Genomic DNA, 14,864 nt, shown 5'->3' with positions numbered 1-14,864 from the left:
CTGTCAATGGGCATTTAGGTTGCTTCCATGACCTGACTATTGTAAATAGTGCTGCAGTGAACAATGGGGTGCATGTGCCTTTTCTAATTATGGTTTTCTCAGGGTGTATGCCCAGTAGTGGGATTGCTGGATCATATGGTAATTCTATTTTTAGTTTTTAAAGGAACCTCCATACTGTTCTCCATAGTGGCTGTATCAATTTACATTCCCACCAACACTGCAAGAGGGTTCCCTTTTCTCCACACCCTCTCCAGTATTTGTTGTTTGTAGATTTTCTGATGCTGCCCATTCTAACTGGTGTGAGGTGATACCTCATTGTAGTTTTGATTTGCATTTCTCTAAAAATTAGTCATGTTGAGCATCTTTTCATGTGCTTCTTGGCCATCTGTATGCCTTCTTTGGAGAAATGTCTATTTAGGTCTTCTGCCCATTTTTGGATTGGGTTGTTTGTTGTTTTAATATTGAGCTGCATGAGCTGTTTATACATTTTGGAGATTAATCCTTTGTCCGATGATTTGTTTGCAAATATTTTCTCCCATTCTGAGGGTTGTCTTTTGGTCTTGTTTATGGTTTCCTTTGCTGTGCAAAAGCTTTTAAGTTTCATTAGGTCCCATTTGTTTATTTTTGTTTTTATTTCCATTACCCTAGGAGGTGGATCAAAAAAGATCTTGCCGTGAATTATGTCAAAGAGTGTTCCTTCTATGTTTTCCTCTTAGAGTTTTATAGTGTCCTGTCTTATATTTAGTTCTCTAATCCATTTTGAGTTTATTTTTGTGTATGGTGTTAGGGAGTGTTGTAATTTCATTCTTTTACATGTAGCTGTCCGGTTTTCCCAGCACCACTTATTGAAGAGACTCTCTTTTCTCCACTGGATATCCTTGCCTCCTTTGTCATAGATTAGTTGACCATAGGTGCGTTTGTTTATCTCTGGGCTTTCTATCCTGTTCCATTGATCTATATTTCTGTTTTTGTACCAGTACCATATTGTCTTGATTACTGTAGCTTTATAGTACAGTCTGAAGTCAGGGAGTCTGAGTCCTCCAGCTCCGTTTTTTTCCCTCAAGACTGCTTTGACTATTCAAAGTCTTTTGTATCTCCATACAAACTTTAAGATTTTTTGTTCAAGTTCTGTAAAAAATGCCATTGGTAATTTGATAGGGATTGCGTTGAATCTGTAGATTGCTTTGGGTAGAACAGTCATTTTCACAATGTTGATTCTTCCAATCCAAGAACATGGTATATCTCTCCATCTGTTGGTATCATCTTTAATTTCTTTCATCAGTGTCTTATAGTTTTCTGCATACAGGTCTTTTGTCTCCCTAGGTAAATTTATTCCTAGGTATTTTATTCTTTTTGTTGCAGTGGTAAATGGGAGTGTTTCCATAATTTCTCTTTCAGATTTTTCATCATTAGTGTATAAGAATGCAAGACATTTCTGTGCATTAATTTTGTCACCTGCAAGTTTACCAAATTCATTGATTAGCTCTAGTAGTTTTCTGGTGGCATATTTAGGATTCTTTATGTATAGTATTACGTCATGTGCAAACAGTGACACTTTTACTTCTTCTTTTCCAATTTGTATTCCTTTTATTTCTTCTTCTTCTCTGTTTGCCATGGCTAGGACTTCCATAACTATGTTGAATAATAGTGGCGAGAGTGGACATCCTTGTCTTGTTCCTGATCTTAGAGGAAATGTTTTCACTTTTTCACCATTGAGAATGATGTTTGCTGTGGGTTTGTCATATATGGCCTTTATTATGTTGAGGTAGGTTCCCTCTATGCCCACTTTCTGGAGAGTTTTTATCATAAATCGATGTTGAATTTTGTCAAAAGCTTTTTCTGCATCTATTGAGATGGTCATATGGTTTTTATTCTTCAGTTTGTTAATATGGTGTATCACATTGATTGATTTGCGTATATTGAAGAATCCTTGCATCCCTGGGATAAATCCCACTTGATCATCGTGTATGATCCTTTTAATGTGTTGTTGGATTCTATTTGCTAGTATTTTGTTGAGGATTTTTGCATCTATAATCATCAGTGATATTGGTCTGTAATTTTCTTTTTTTGTAGTATCTTTGTCTGGTTTTGGTATCAGGGTGATGGTGGCCTCGTAGAATGAGTTGGGGAGTGTTCCTTCCTCTGCAATTTTTTGGAAGAGTTTGAGAAGGATGGGTGTTAGCTCTTCTCTAAATGTTTGACAGAATTCACCTGTGAAGCCATCTGGTCCTGGACTTTTATTTGTTGGAAGATTTTTAACCACAGTTTCAATTTCATTACTTGTGATTGGTCTGCTCATATTTTCTATTTCTTCCTGGTTCAGTCTTGGAAGGTTATACCTTTCTAAAGATTTGTCCATTTCTTCCAGGTTGTCCATTTTATTGGCATAGAGTTGCTTGTAGTGGTCTCTTAGGGTGCTTTGTATTTCTGCCGTGTCTGTTGTTACTTCCCTTTTTTCATTTCTAATTTTCTTGATTTGAGTCCTCTCCCTCTTTTTCTTGATGAGTCTGGCTAATGGTTTATCAATTTTGTTTATCTTCTCAAAGAACCAGCTTTTAGTTTTATTGTTCTTTGCTATTGTTTTCTTCATTTCTATTTCATTTATTTCTGCTCTGATCTTTATGATTTCTTTCCTTCTACTAACTTTGGGTTTTGTTTGTTCTTCTTTCTCTAGTTCCTTTAGGTGTAAGGTTAGATTGTTTATTTGAGATTTTTCTTGTTTCTTGAGGTAGGCTTGTATAGCTATAAACTTCCCTCTTAGAACTGCTTTTGCTGCATCCCATAGGTTTTGGATCATCGTGTTTTCATTGTCATTTGTCTCTAGGTATTTTTTGATTTCCTCTTTGATTTCTTCAGTGATTTCTTAATTAATTAGTAATGTATTGTTTAGCCTCCATGTGTTTGTGTTTTTTGCGTTTTTTTCCCTGTAATTCATTTCTAATCTCATAGCGTTGTGGTCAGAAAAGATGTTTGATATGATTTCAATTTTCTTAAATTTACTGATGCTTGATTTGTGACCCAAGATGTGATCTATCCTTGAGAATGTTCTGTGCGCACTTGAGAAGAAAGTGTAATCTGCTGTTTTTGGATAGAATGTCCTATAAATATCAATTAAATCTATCTGGTCTATTGTGTCATTTAAAGCTTCTGTTTCCTTATTTATTTTCATTTTGGATGATCTGTTCATTGGTGTGAGGGAGGTGTTGAAGTCCTACACTATTATTGTGTTACTGTCATTTTCCTCTTTTATAGCTGTTAGCAGTTGCCTTTTGTATTGAGGTGCTCCTATGTTGGGTTCATATTTATTTATAATTGTTATATCTTCTTCTTGGATTGAACCCTTGATCACTGTGTAGTGTCCTTCCTTGTCTCTTGTAACATTCTTTTTTTAAAGTCTATTTTATCCGATATGAGTATTGCTACTCCAGCTTTCTTTTGATTTCCATTGGCATGGGATATCTTTTTCCATCCCCTCACTTTCAGTCTGTATGTGTCCATAGGTCTGAAGTGGGTCTCTTGTAGACAGCATATAGATGGGTCTTGTTTTTGTATCCATTCAGCAAGCCTGTGTCTTTTGGTTGGATCATTTAATCCATTCACGTTTAAGGTAATTATCCACATGTATGTTCCTATTTTCTTAATTGTTTTGGGTTTGTTTTTGTAGGTCCTTTTCTTCTCTTGTATTTCCCACTACGAGAAGTTCCTTTAGCATTTGTTTTAGAGCTGGTTTGGTGGTGCTGAATTCTCTTAGCTTTTGCTTGTCTGTAAAGCTTTTGATTTCTCCATCAAATCTGAATGAGATCCTTGCTGGGTAGAGTAATCTTGGTTGTAGGTTCTTCCCTTTCATCACTTTAAGTATATCATGCCACTCCCTTCTGGCTTGTAGAGCTTCTGCTGAGAAATCAGCTGTTAACCTTATGGGAGTTCCCTTGTATGTTATTTGTCGTTTTTCCCTTGCTGCTTTCGATAATTTTTCTTTGTCTTTAATTTTTGCCAGTTTGATAACTATGTGTCTTGGTGTGTTTCTCCTTGCATTTATCCTGTATGGGACTCACTGCACTTCCTGGACTTGGGTGGCTATTTCCTTTCCCATGTTAGGGAAGTTTTCCACTATAATGTCTTCAAATATTTTCTCGGGTCCCTTCTCTCTCTCTTCTCCTTCTGGGACCCCTATAATGTGAATGTTGTTGCGTTTAATGTTGTCCCAGAGGTCTCTTAGGCTTTCTTCATTTCTTTTCATTCTTTTTTCTTTATTCTGTTCTGCAACATTGAATTCCACCATTCTGTGTTCCAGGTCACTTATCTGCCTCAGTTATTCTGCTATTGATTCCTTCTAGTTTAGTTTTCATTTTAGTTATTGTATTGTTCATCTCTGTTTGTTTGTTCTTTAATTCTTCTAGGTCTTTGTTAAACATTTCTTGCATCTTCTTGATCTTTGCCTCCATTCTTTTTCCGAGGTCCTGGATCATCTTCATTATCATTATTCTGAATTCTTTTTCTGGAAGGTTGCCTATCTCCACTTCATTTAGTTTTTTCTCTGGGGTTTTATCTTGTTCCTTCATCTGGTACATAGCCCTCTGCCTTTTCATCTTGTCTATCTTTCTGTGAATATGGCTTTTGTTTCACAAGCTGCAGGATTGTAATTCTTCTTGCTTCTGCTCAAGTTTTCATAGCATGTAAGACTCAGGGGCTGTGGGGATCACCACTGCAGACTTCTGTATTTTACATGAAAATGGGTAGTCACTTGCCAGGAAAGGAGGCAGAAAGAATGAAAGTTGTATGGTTTGCCAATTTAAGTTAGGGGACTTTTTGTCCTGAAATAGGGGCTTTTGGCTCAGATGGGTTTACTATTGTCCTGAGAAAGGCTTTACTTGAACAGTTTAGCCTTCAGATAAGTTAATATCTGGGACGTTTCAGAAGTAAACAAAGAAGTTATTTACTGATTTTACAGACTTGTCTTCCAGGAAAAGAATTTCCTGGAACGAATAGTAAAAATGTAGGTAGCTTTAATTCTCAGTTCTAATAGTCATGCTCTATGTCTGCAGGCAGTATTAGTCCTAATAGTCATGTTCTATGCCTGCAGGCAGTATTAGTTCTGAGTATTGTTATTCCCCACACTTTCAAACAAGAGAAACTTTTAAGAGGTTTAGTAAGTTTTTACCACTTATTCTAGAATAATACCAAAGGAAAACAGGTAAGAAAAAAAGAAAGCTTTAATTATTGCTAGCAGAAGGATTATTCTGAATGTAAGACAGACTCTGTTTTCTGGTCATGAGTAGACATTTTGTATGCGACACACATTTACGTTGGTCATGGGACAGAAAACTGAGAGCTTGAGTTGGTGGGGGTTAATGGTATGTAAGGCAAAATGAATGAACAATGCTCAGTTCTCAGAATCACATGTCCTAGGGGTAAATAAATGGGGAATAAGTACAATCTGAGCATTGGGTTTATCAATAAAATGGGTAGTTTAGTCCCTGTGCTTGCAACTTTTGCACCATAAGCTTTGCAGAAAACATCTTAATTATTTATATCACCCAAAGCTACACAATTAGAAAGTGGCAGAATCTATATTAGAATCCAACACTATCTTGTTTTAAAATCTATGCTTTTAAGCAGGGATCATGTTGTCTTATAAATTGTTATATCAAACACACACACATAATAGATGCTTGATATATATATTTAATAGATACTTGGTGAATAAATAAATATGCTATGATGTATCCAGCTTCATACATTGATGACCCTTCACTATTTTAGTTGTTGTATCTGTCTATTATGTATATGTGCATACATGTGTGAAGGAGGTTAATATATGACAGCTTATTTTACATGTTGTGATATTTAGAAGACAGTGTGATCATGGATAAATATTCTGATGATATGGAATTATTTCCAATTTTTTTTTCCTAATAAGGAGAAATGAGAGAATTTATTTTCCTTAAAAATAGTGTGTACTGAACATCTGTTCTAATTCCTCATTCAACTTTCTTTAAATGCTACTACTTATATACGTCAATTGAAAAATTTTATAGCCATAAACAAGAATGAAGTACTATAGGGCAGTAGGAACTTACAGACATAATACATTAGTCTACTAATTTATTTTTTCAGCATATATTTATTAATGATTTCCATGTGCCAGATGCTGTTGAAAACAACATAATTTTGATTTCAAGACCCTTACATTGACTTAATACCAATGATAGATAGTTAGATAAAATGAGTTGTATGACAATGATACATGATATGATTTCAGGTACATATGTATATATACAGATATTTACATTATGTATGTACCTATATGTATATATACATACATATATAACCTGTTTTCCATTAATAAGTCTGGAAAATCCCCTTTACCATTGAGCATTAGCATTTAGAAAATGGGGCAAATTATTTATCTTTTTATTTTTTCTTCATTGAGAATATTTGAATTATTTAAAATATTTAAAATTGTTTAAAATAATAAGTTGTCACAGATAACACTAAAATAATGTCAGTAGACCTAGCTTTTTAAAAAATTTAATTTTATTTATTTTTTATACAGCAGGTTTTTATTAGTTATCTATTTTGTACATATTAGTGTATATATGTCAATCCCAATCTCCCAATTCATCCCATCACCACTCGCCATGTGCCCCCGCCACCTCAACCCTGCTTTCCATACATTTGTTCTCTACATCTGTGTCTCTATTTCTGCCTTGCAAACTCGTTACACTGTACCATTTTTCTAGATTCCACATATATGCGTTAATATACGATACTTGTTTTTCTCTTTCTGACTTACTTCACTCTCTATGACAGTCTCTAGGTCCATCCACATCCCCAAAATACCCCAATTTCGTTCCTTTTTATGGCTGAGTAATATTCCAATATATATATGTATTGCATCTCCTTTATCCATTCGTTGGTCGATGAGCATTTAGGTTGCTTTCATGACCTGGATATTGTAAATAGTACTGCAATGAACATTGGGGTGCATGTGTCTTTTTGAATTACAGTTTTCTCTTGGTATATGCCCAGCAGTGGGATTGCTGGGTCGTATGGTAGTTCTATTTTTAGATTTTAAGGAACCTCCATAGTGTTCTCCATAATGGCTGTATCCATTTACATTCCCACCAACAGTGCAAGAGGGTTCCCTTTTCTCCACACCCTCTCCAGCATTTATTGTTTGTAGATTTTTTGATGATGGCCATTCTGACTGGTGTGAGGTGATACCTCATTGTAGTTTTGATTTGCATTTCTCTAATGATTAGTGATGCTGAGCATCCTTTCCTGTGTTTGTTGGCAATCTGTATATCTTCTTTGGAGAAATGTCTATTTAGATCTTCTGCCCATTTTTGGATTGGGTTTTTGGTTTTTTTTTTTTGATATTGAGCTGCTTGTAAATTTTGGAGATTAAGCCTTTGTCAGTTGCTTCGTGTGCAAATATTTTCTCCCATTCTGAGGGTTGTCTTTTCATCTTGTTTATTGTTTCCTTTGCCGTGCAAAAGTTTTTAAGTTTCATTAGGTCCCATTTGTTTATTTTTGTTTTTATTTCCATTTCTCTAGGAGGTAGGCCAAAAAGGATCTTGCTGTGATTTATGTCATAGAGTGTTCTGCCTATGTTTTTCTCTAAGAGTTTTATAGTGTCTGGCCTTACATTTCGGTCTTTAATCCATTTTGAGTTTATTTTTGTGTAAAGTGTTTGGGAGTGTTCTAATTTCATTCTTTTACATGTAGCTGTCCAGTTTTCCCAGCACCATTTATTGAAGGGGCTGTCTTTTCTCCATTGTATATTCTTGCCTCCTTTATCAAAATAAGGTGACGATATGTGCATGGGTTTATCTCTCGGTTTTCTAACCTGTTCTATTGAACTATATTTGTGTTCTTGTGCCAGTACCATATTGTCTTGATTACTGTAGCTTCGTAGTATAGTCTGAAGTCAGGGAGTCTTATTCCTCCAGCTCCGTTTTTTTCCCTCAAGACTGCTTTGGCTATTCGGGGTCTTTTGCGTCTCCATACAAATTTTAAGATTTTTTGTTCTAGTTCCATAAAAAATGCCATTCATAATTTGGTAGGGATTGCACTGAATCTGTAGATTACTTTGGGTAGAATAGTCATTTTCACAATATTGATTCTTCTAATTCAAGAACATTGTATATCTCTCCATCTGTTTGTGTCATTTTTTATTTCTTTCATCAGTGTCTTATAGTTTTCTGAGTACAGGTGTTTTACCTCCTTAGGTAGGTTTATTCCTAGGTATTTTACTCTTTTTGTTGCAATGATGAATAGGATTGTTTCATTAATTTATCTTTCTGATCTTTCATTGTTAGTGTATAGGAATGCAAAAGATTTCTGTGCATTAATTTTGTATCCTGAAACTTTACCAAATTCATCTGTTAGCTCTAGAAGTTTTCTGGTGGCATCTTTAGGATTATCTACGTGGAGTATCATGTCATCTGCAAACAGTGACAGTTTTACTTCTTTTCCAATTTGTATTTCTTTTATTTGTTTTTCTTCTCTGATTGCCATGGCTAGGACTTCCAAAACTATGTTGAATAATAGTGGCGAGAGTGGACATCCTTGTCTTGTTCCTGATCTTAGAGGAAATGCTTTCAGTTTTTCACTATCGAGAATGATGTTTGTTGTGGGTTTTTCATACATAGCCTTTATTATGTTGTGGTAGGTTCCCTCTATGCCCCCCTTCTGAAGAGTTTTTTATCATAAATGGGTGTTGATTTTTGTCAAAAGCTTTTTCTGCATCTATTGAGATGATCATATGGTTTTTATTCTTCAGTTTGTTAACAAGGTGTATCACATTGATTGATTTTCATATATTGAAGAATCCTTGTGTCTCTGAGATAAATCCCACTTGATCATGGTGTATGATCCTTTTAATGTGTTGTTGGATTCTGTTTTCTAGGATTTTGTTGAGGATATTTGCATCTATATTCATCAGTGATATTGGTCTGTAATTTTCTTTTTTTGTAGTATCTTTGGCCTCGTCGAATGAGTTTGGGAGTTTTCCTTCCTCTGGAGATTTTTGGAAGAGTTTGAGAAAGATGGATGTTAGCTCTTCTGTGAATGTTTGATAGAATTCACCTGTCAAGCCATCTGGTCCTGGATTTTTGCTTGTTGGAAGATTTTTAATCACAGTTTCAATTTCATTACTTGTGATTGGTCCATTTATATTTTCTATTCCATCCTGGTTCAGTCTTGGAAGATTATACCTTTCTAAGAATTTGTCTATTTCTTCCAGGTTGTCCACTTTATTGGCATAGATTTGCTTGCAGTAGTCTCTTAGGATGCTTTGTATTTCTGCGGTGTCCATTGTAACTTCTTTTTCATTTCTAATTTTACTGATTTGAGTCCTCTCTCTCTTTTTCTTGATGAGTTTGGCTAAAGGTTTATCAATTTTGTTTATGTTCTCAAAGAACCAGCTTTTAGTTTTATTGATCTTTGCTATTGTTTTCTTTGTTTCTATTTCATTTATTTCTGCTCTGATATTAGTGATTTCTTACCTTATACTAACTTTGGGTTTTGTTTGTTCTTCTTTCTCTAGTTCCTTTAGGTGCAAGATTAGATTGTTTATTTGAGATTTTTCTTGTTTCTTGATGGAGGCTTGTATAGCTATAAACTTCCCTCTTAGAACTGCTTTTGCTGCATCCCATAGGTTTTGGATCATCTTGTTTTCACTGTCATTTGTCTAAATGTATTTTTTGATTTCTTGTTTGATTTTATCAGTGATCTCTTGGTTATTTTGTAACATATTGTTTAGCCTCCATGTGTTTGTGTTTTTTTTACGTTTTTTTCCCTGTAACTGATTTCCTATCTCATAGCATTGTGGTTAGAAAAGATGCTTGATCCATTTTGAATTTTCTTAAATTTTCCAAGGCTTGATTTGTGACCCAAATGTGATCTATCCTGGAGAATGTTCTGTGTGCACTTGAGAAGAAAGAGTGTTCTGCCACTTTTGGGTGGAATGTTCTATATATATATCAATTAAATCTATCTGGTCTGTTGTGTCAATTAAAGCTTGTGTTTCCTTATTTATTTTCTGTTTGGATGATCTGTCCATTGGTGTAAGTAGGGTATTAAAGTTCCCCTACTATTATTATTTACTGTTGATTTCCCCTTTCTTGGTTTTTAGCATTTGCCTTATGTATTGAGGTGTTCCTATGCTGGGTGCATATATATTTATAATTGTTATATCTTCTTCTTGGATTGATCCCTTGATCATTATGTAGTGTCCTTCCTTATTTCTTGTAACAGTCTTTATTTTAAAGTCTATTTTGTCTGATATGAGAATTGCTACTCCACCTTTCTTTTGATTTCCATTTGCATGGAATATCTTTTTCCATCCCCTCACTTTCAGTCTGAATGTGTCCATAGGTCTGAAGTGGTCTCCTGTAGACAGCATACGTATGGGTCTTGTTTTTGTATCCATTCAGCAAGCCTGTGTCTTTTGGTTGGAGCATTTAATCCATTCAAGTTTAAGGTATTTATCCATATGTATGTTCCTGTGACCATTTTCTTAATAGCTGTGGGTTTGTTTTTGTAAGTCCTTTTCTTCTCTTGTGTTTCCCACTACGAGAAGTTCCTTTAGCATTTATTGTAGAGCTGGTTTGGTGGTGCTGAATTCTCTTAGCTTTTGCTTGTCTGTAAAGCTTTTGATTTCTCCATCACGTCTGAATGAGATCCTTGCCAAGTAGAGTAATCTTGGTTGTAGTTTCTTCCCTTTCATCACTTTAAATATATCGTGCCCCTCCCTTCTGGCTTGTAGAGTTTCTGCTGAGAAATCAGCTGTTAACCTTATGGGAGTTCCCTTGTATGTTATTTGTCGTTTTTCCCTTGTTGCTTTTAATAATTTTTCTTGTTTTTAATTTTTGTCAGTTTGATTACTATGCATCTCAGCATGTTTCTCCTTGGGTTTATCCTGCCTGGAACTCTGCACTTCCTGGACTTGGGTGGCTATTTCCTTTCCCATGTTAGGGAAGTTTTCCACTATAATCTCTTCAAGTATTTTCTCAGGTCCTTTCTCTTTCTCTTCTCCTTCTGGGACCCCTATACTGTGAATGTTGGTGTGTTTAATGTTGCCCCAGAGGTCTCTTAGGCTTTCTTCATTTCTTTCCATTCTTTTTTCTTTATTCTGTTCTGCGACATTGAATTCCACCATTCTGTCTTCCAGGTCACTTATCTGTTCTTCTCCCTCAGTTTTTCTGCTGTTGATTCCTTCTAGTGTATTTTTCATTTCAGTTATTGTACTGTTCATCTCTGTTTGTTCTTTATTTCTTCAAGGTGTTTGTTCTTTAATTCTTCTAGGTCTTTGTCAAACATTTCTTTCATCTTCTCGATCTTTGCCTCCATTCTTTTTCTGAGGTCCTGGATCATCTTCACTCTCATTATTCTGAATTCTTTTTCTGGAAGATTGCCTCTCTCCACCTCATTTAGTTTTTTATCTGGGGTTTTAGCTTGTTCCTTCATGTGGTACATAGTCCTCTGCCTTTTCATTTTGTCTCTCTTTCTGTGAATGTGGTTTTTGTTCCACAAGCTACAGGATTGTAGTTCTTGCTTCTACTGTCTGCCCTCTGGTGGATGAGACTATCTAAGACGCTTGTGGAATTCTCCCGATGGGAGGGACTGGTGGTGGAGAGAGCTGGGTGCTGCTCTGTTGGGCAGAGCTCAGTTAAATTTTAATCCCTTGTCTGCTGATGCATGGTGCTGAGTTCCCTCCTGTTGGTTGTTTGGCCTGAGGTGACCCAGCACTGGAGCCTACAGACCCTTTGGTCAGGCTAGGTGCAGGCTCTGGGAGGGCTCACACTAAGGAGTACTTCCCCTTCTGCTGCTAGTGTCCTTGTCCCCACAGTGAGCCACAGCCGCCCCCCGCCTCTACAGGAGACCTTCCAACACTAGCAGATAGATCTGGTTCAGTCTCCTTGGGGTCACTGCTCCTTCCGCCTGGGTCCTGATGCACACACTACTTTGTGTGTGCCCTCCAAGAGTGGAGTCTTTGTTTCCCCCAGACCTGTCGAAGTCCTGCCATCAAATCCCACTAGCTTTCAAAATCTGATTCTCTGGGAATTCCTCCTCCTGTTGCCAGACCCCCAGGTTGGGAAGCCTGACACAGGGCTCAGAACCTTCATGCCAGTGGGTGGACTTCTGTGGTATAATTGTTCTCCATTTGTGAGTCACCCACCCAGCAGTTATGGGATTTGATTTTATTGTGATTGTGCCCCTCCTACCATCTCATTGTGGCTTCTCCTTTGTCTTTGGATGTGGGATATCTTTTTTGGTGAGTTCCAGTGTCTTCTTGTCGATGATTGTTCAGCAGTTAGTTATGATTCTGGTGCTCTCACAAGAGAGAGTAAGCGCACATTCTTCTACTCCGCCATCTTGAACCAATCTCCAGACCTAGCTTTAATACTAGAACAAGTAATATATATAACTAATTTTTTAATTAAATAGTCTTAAATAAGTCATTGGTTTTGAAGTAAAAAGCATGTCTTTTCCAGAAAGTTTCTTCATGTGTAAAATGACGCATTTATCTACTTCATTATAAATGTTCCTTCCAGTTCTAATGTCCTCTGATTCTAAATAATAACCAATCAGAGACCCATGAGAGAAAAATACAAAGAGTAGGGAGGATACAAAATAAATTGATAGCATTATGGTCACTAAGTAAAGTTTACATGCAAAAGCAAGGATCCTCAGATTTAAATGTATGCCTTCATTTTTCTCTATAATTGTACAAGATGTATTGGCTATGTCTGCTGATTGCAAATCACACGACAGATAGGAAAAAGAGACAGTGTCTTAGGTGAGGAATCCAACTTAAATTCTCACATATTTTTTCTTAAACTGAGATCTTTGGAAAACTAGAAACAGAATAATTAGGGGTAGTTTATTACACATGCATATCCCTGGGCTGCACCCAAGATCTATTGAGTTAGAAACTTGTGGCAGATCCCAATAATTGTCACTTTTTGACAGTTGTCAATTGCTCCAGTTATCCTTATAACTGATAACATCTGAGAACCACTTAGAATTAGAATTAGGAAAAATGGTAGCCAGTAATAAGTATGAAATTGAAGTAATGGGTTAATTGCAGAGTTCATTACATTGGTATTAATTTGTTTTTCATGAACTTGCCATGAGTCCTCTGTTCTGCATCTGGATGACCACTGGTTCCAAGTTATAGGAATCTGAATTGATAACCTTAGAAAGAATGCAGCAGTAATATGATTGGAGTGAACTTAATGAGAGATTTCCATGGTAATAGAGAGCTAGATTTTAGGCAATGTTAGCACATCAATGGTAGAGCAGTGTTTCAAGTAGTTCAAAGGGACCACAAATAAACTTCACAAGTTACAGTAGCGACTGATTCAAAGCTCTCGAAGACAGTACAGTTGTACTGATTTTCTGCCTACTGACTCTGAGGGAAACCATGGCTGCTCCACTATATTTTGAGAGAAATATGAGGAAAGGAGGTATTTCCAAATGCTCTACAGTGCCCAATGAAGGTACGACTTACTATCCCCTTAAGCAGGAAGGACACAAATATAAATGCAAAACATAAAACTTATAACAGCTTTTGCTCAGCCACCATTAAAGCAAACTGTTCCAAAGGATTTCATGTCAATAAAAACAGTCAACAATTTGAAGAGATACAAGTGAATTATATAATGGTATTGGGGGTGGGGTGGGATTGAGAAGAACATTCCTAGTACACTATTTCATTGGAGCCATTTACAATTTGTTTTTGGTAGGGTCACTTATTTGTTTTGCAAATGCTTCAAATGTCATTCGAAATAGTGACTGTAACTTTAACAAAATCAAAAACTTGAAAATATGATGAAAATGTTGGACTTCTCACAAGCAAAGTGTATATATACAGAAAATTTCCATGACTTCCAGAATCTCTTGGAATCTCATTCATGGACACTGAATTTTTACTTTAGAGGACATATCTGAAAAATTGGGTAATAAAATAACAAATATAAGTTGATCTTATAAAGATTTAGCTTTCCAAATTTGGAAAATTAAAAGGTGCTTTATGATTTTTTTAAGTTGTCAATCACAGCACAGCATTGGGTAGGTTGTTCTATATATTAGTCATTTAATTTTATCTGTCAAAATGGAAAATATGTGGGTAGTCACTTGAAAGTTCAAGCAAATTTAAATGAATTAAAGGTTCAAATAAGTAATTTCTGTCATTGGATAAAAGGTTACTTAGGACTAAACCTAACCACTCCATCTATTTTATTGTCTCCAGTCAAAGTTAGCTGGCTATATATCATTGCCATTCTTTTAAAAAAGCTGGCACAGGCATTGGTATGCTGACATTGAAACTAATTTTACAAGATATTTTGAATGAAACTAAGCATGAGACCTGAGGTCTAAAGATATCCTGTTCCTCTTTAATTCTAAGGACGAATCTCTGACAGGTTAATGTTGTAAATCTCTTATAGATACTGTCATGAGTGCCTTCAAATGCCACTCAATGTCCCCAAAATGCTGTCAAGAGAGAAAGATCAATTATGGGTAAACATAAAAGGAAAGTAGCAAGAAAATCAAAATTTTCAAAGAATATGTAATAGTGATTTGAATTTTATAAAATATTAGTCAAAATCCTCAAAGCCAGAATTACTGATAGTTGAGAAGGTCAATTATAAGCTCTAAACCTTTGACAGCAAAATATTAAAAATTAAAATAATAATATAAATTTAAGGAAAATAAAAAAATAATTTATATTAAGCCTACATAATGACATTTAATGAATAAAAATAATAGTTTGTTGAGCATCTACTGTGTACTAAGTATATTTTATTCAACAAGTTTAACCATCCCCCAAATTGGACAAAGATGTGTTCCCA

Source organism: Balaenoptera acutorostrata, chromosome 4 (genome assembly GCF_949987535.1).
Source record: "Balaenoptera acutorostrata chromosome 4, mBalAcu1.1, whole genome shotgun sequence".
NCBI lineage: Eukaryota > Metazoa > Chordata > Mammalia > Artiodactyla > Balaenopteridae > Balaenoptera > Balaenoptera acutorostrata.
The sequence above is the reverse complement of the archived record's forward strand: the minus strand, read 5'-3'. Positions refer to the sequence as shown.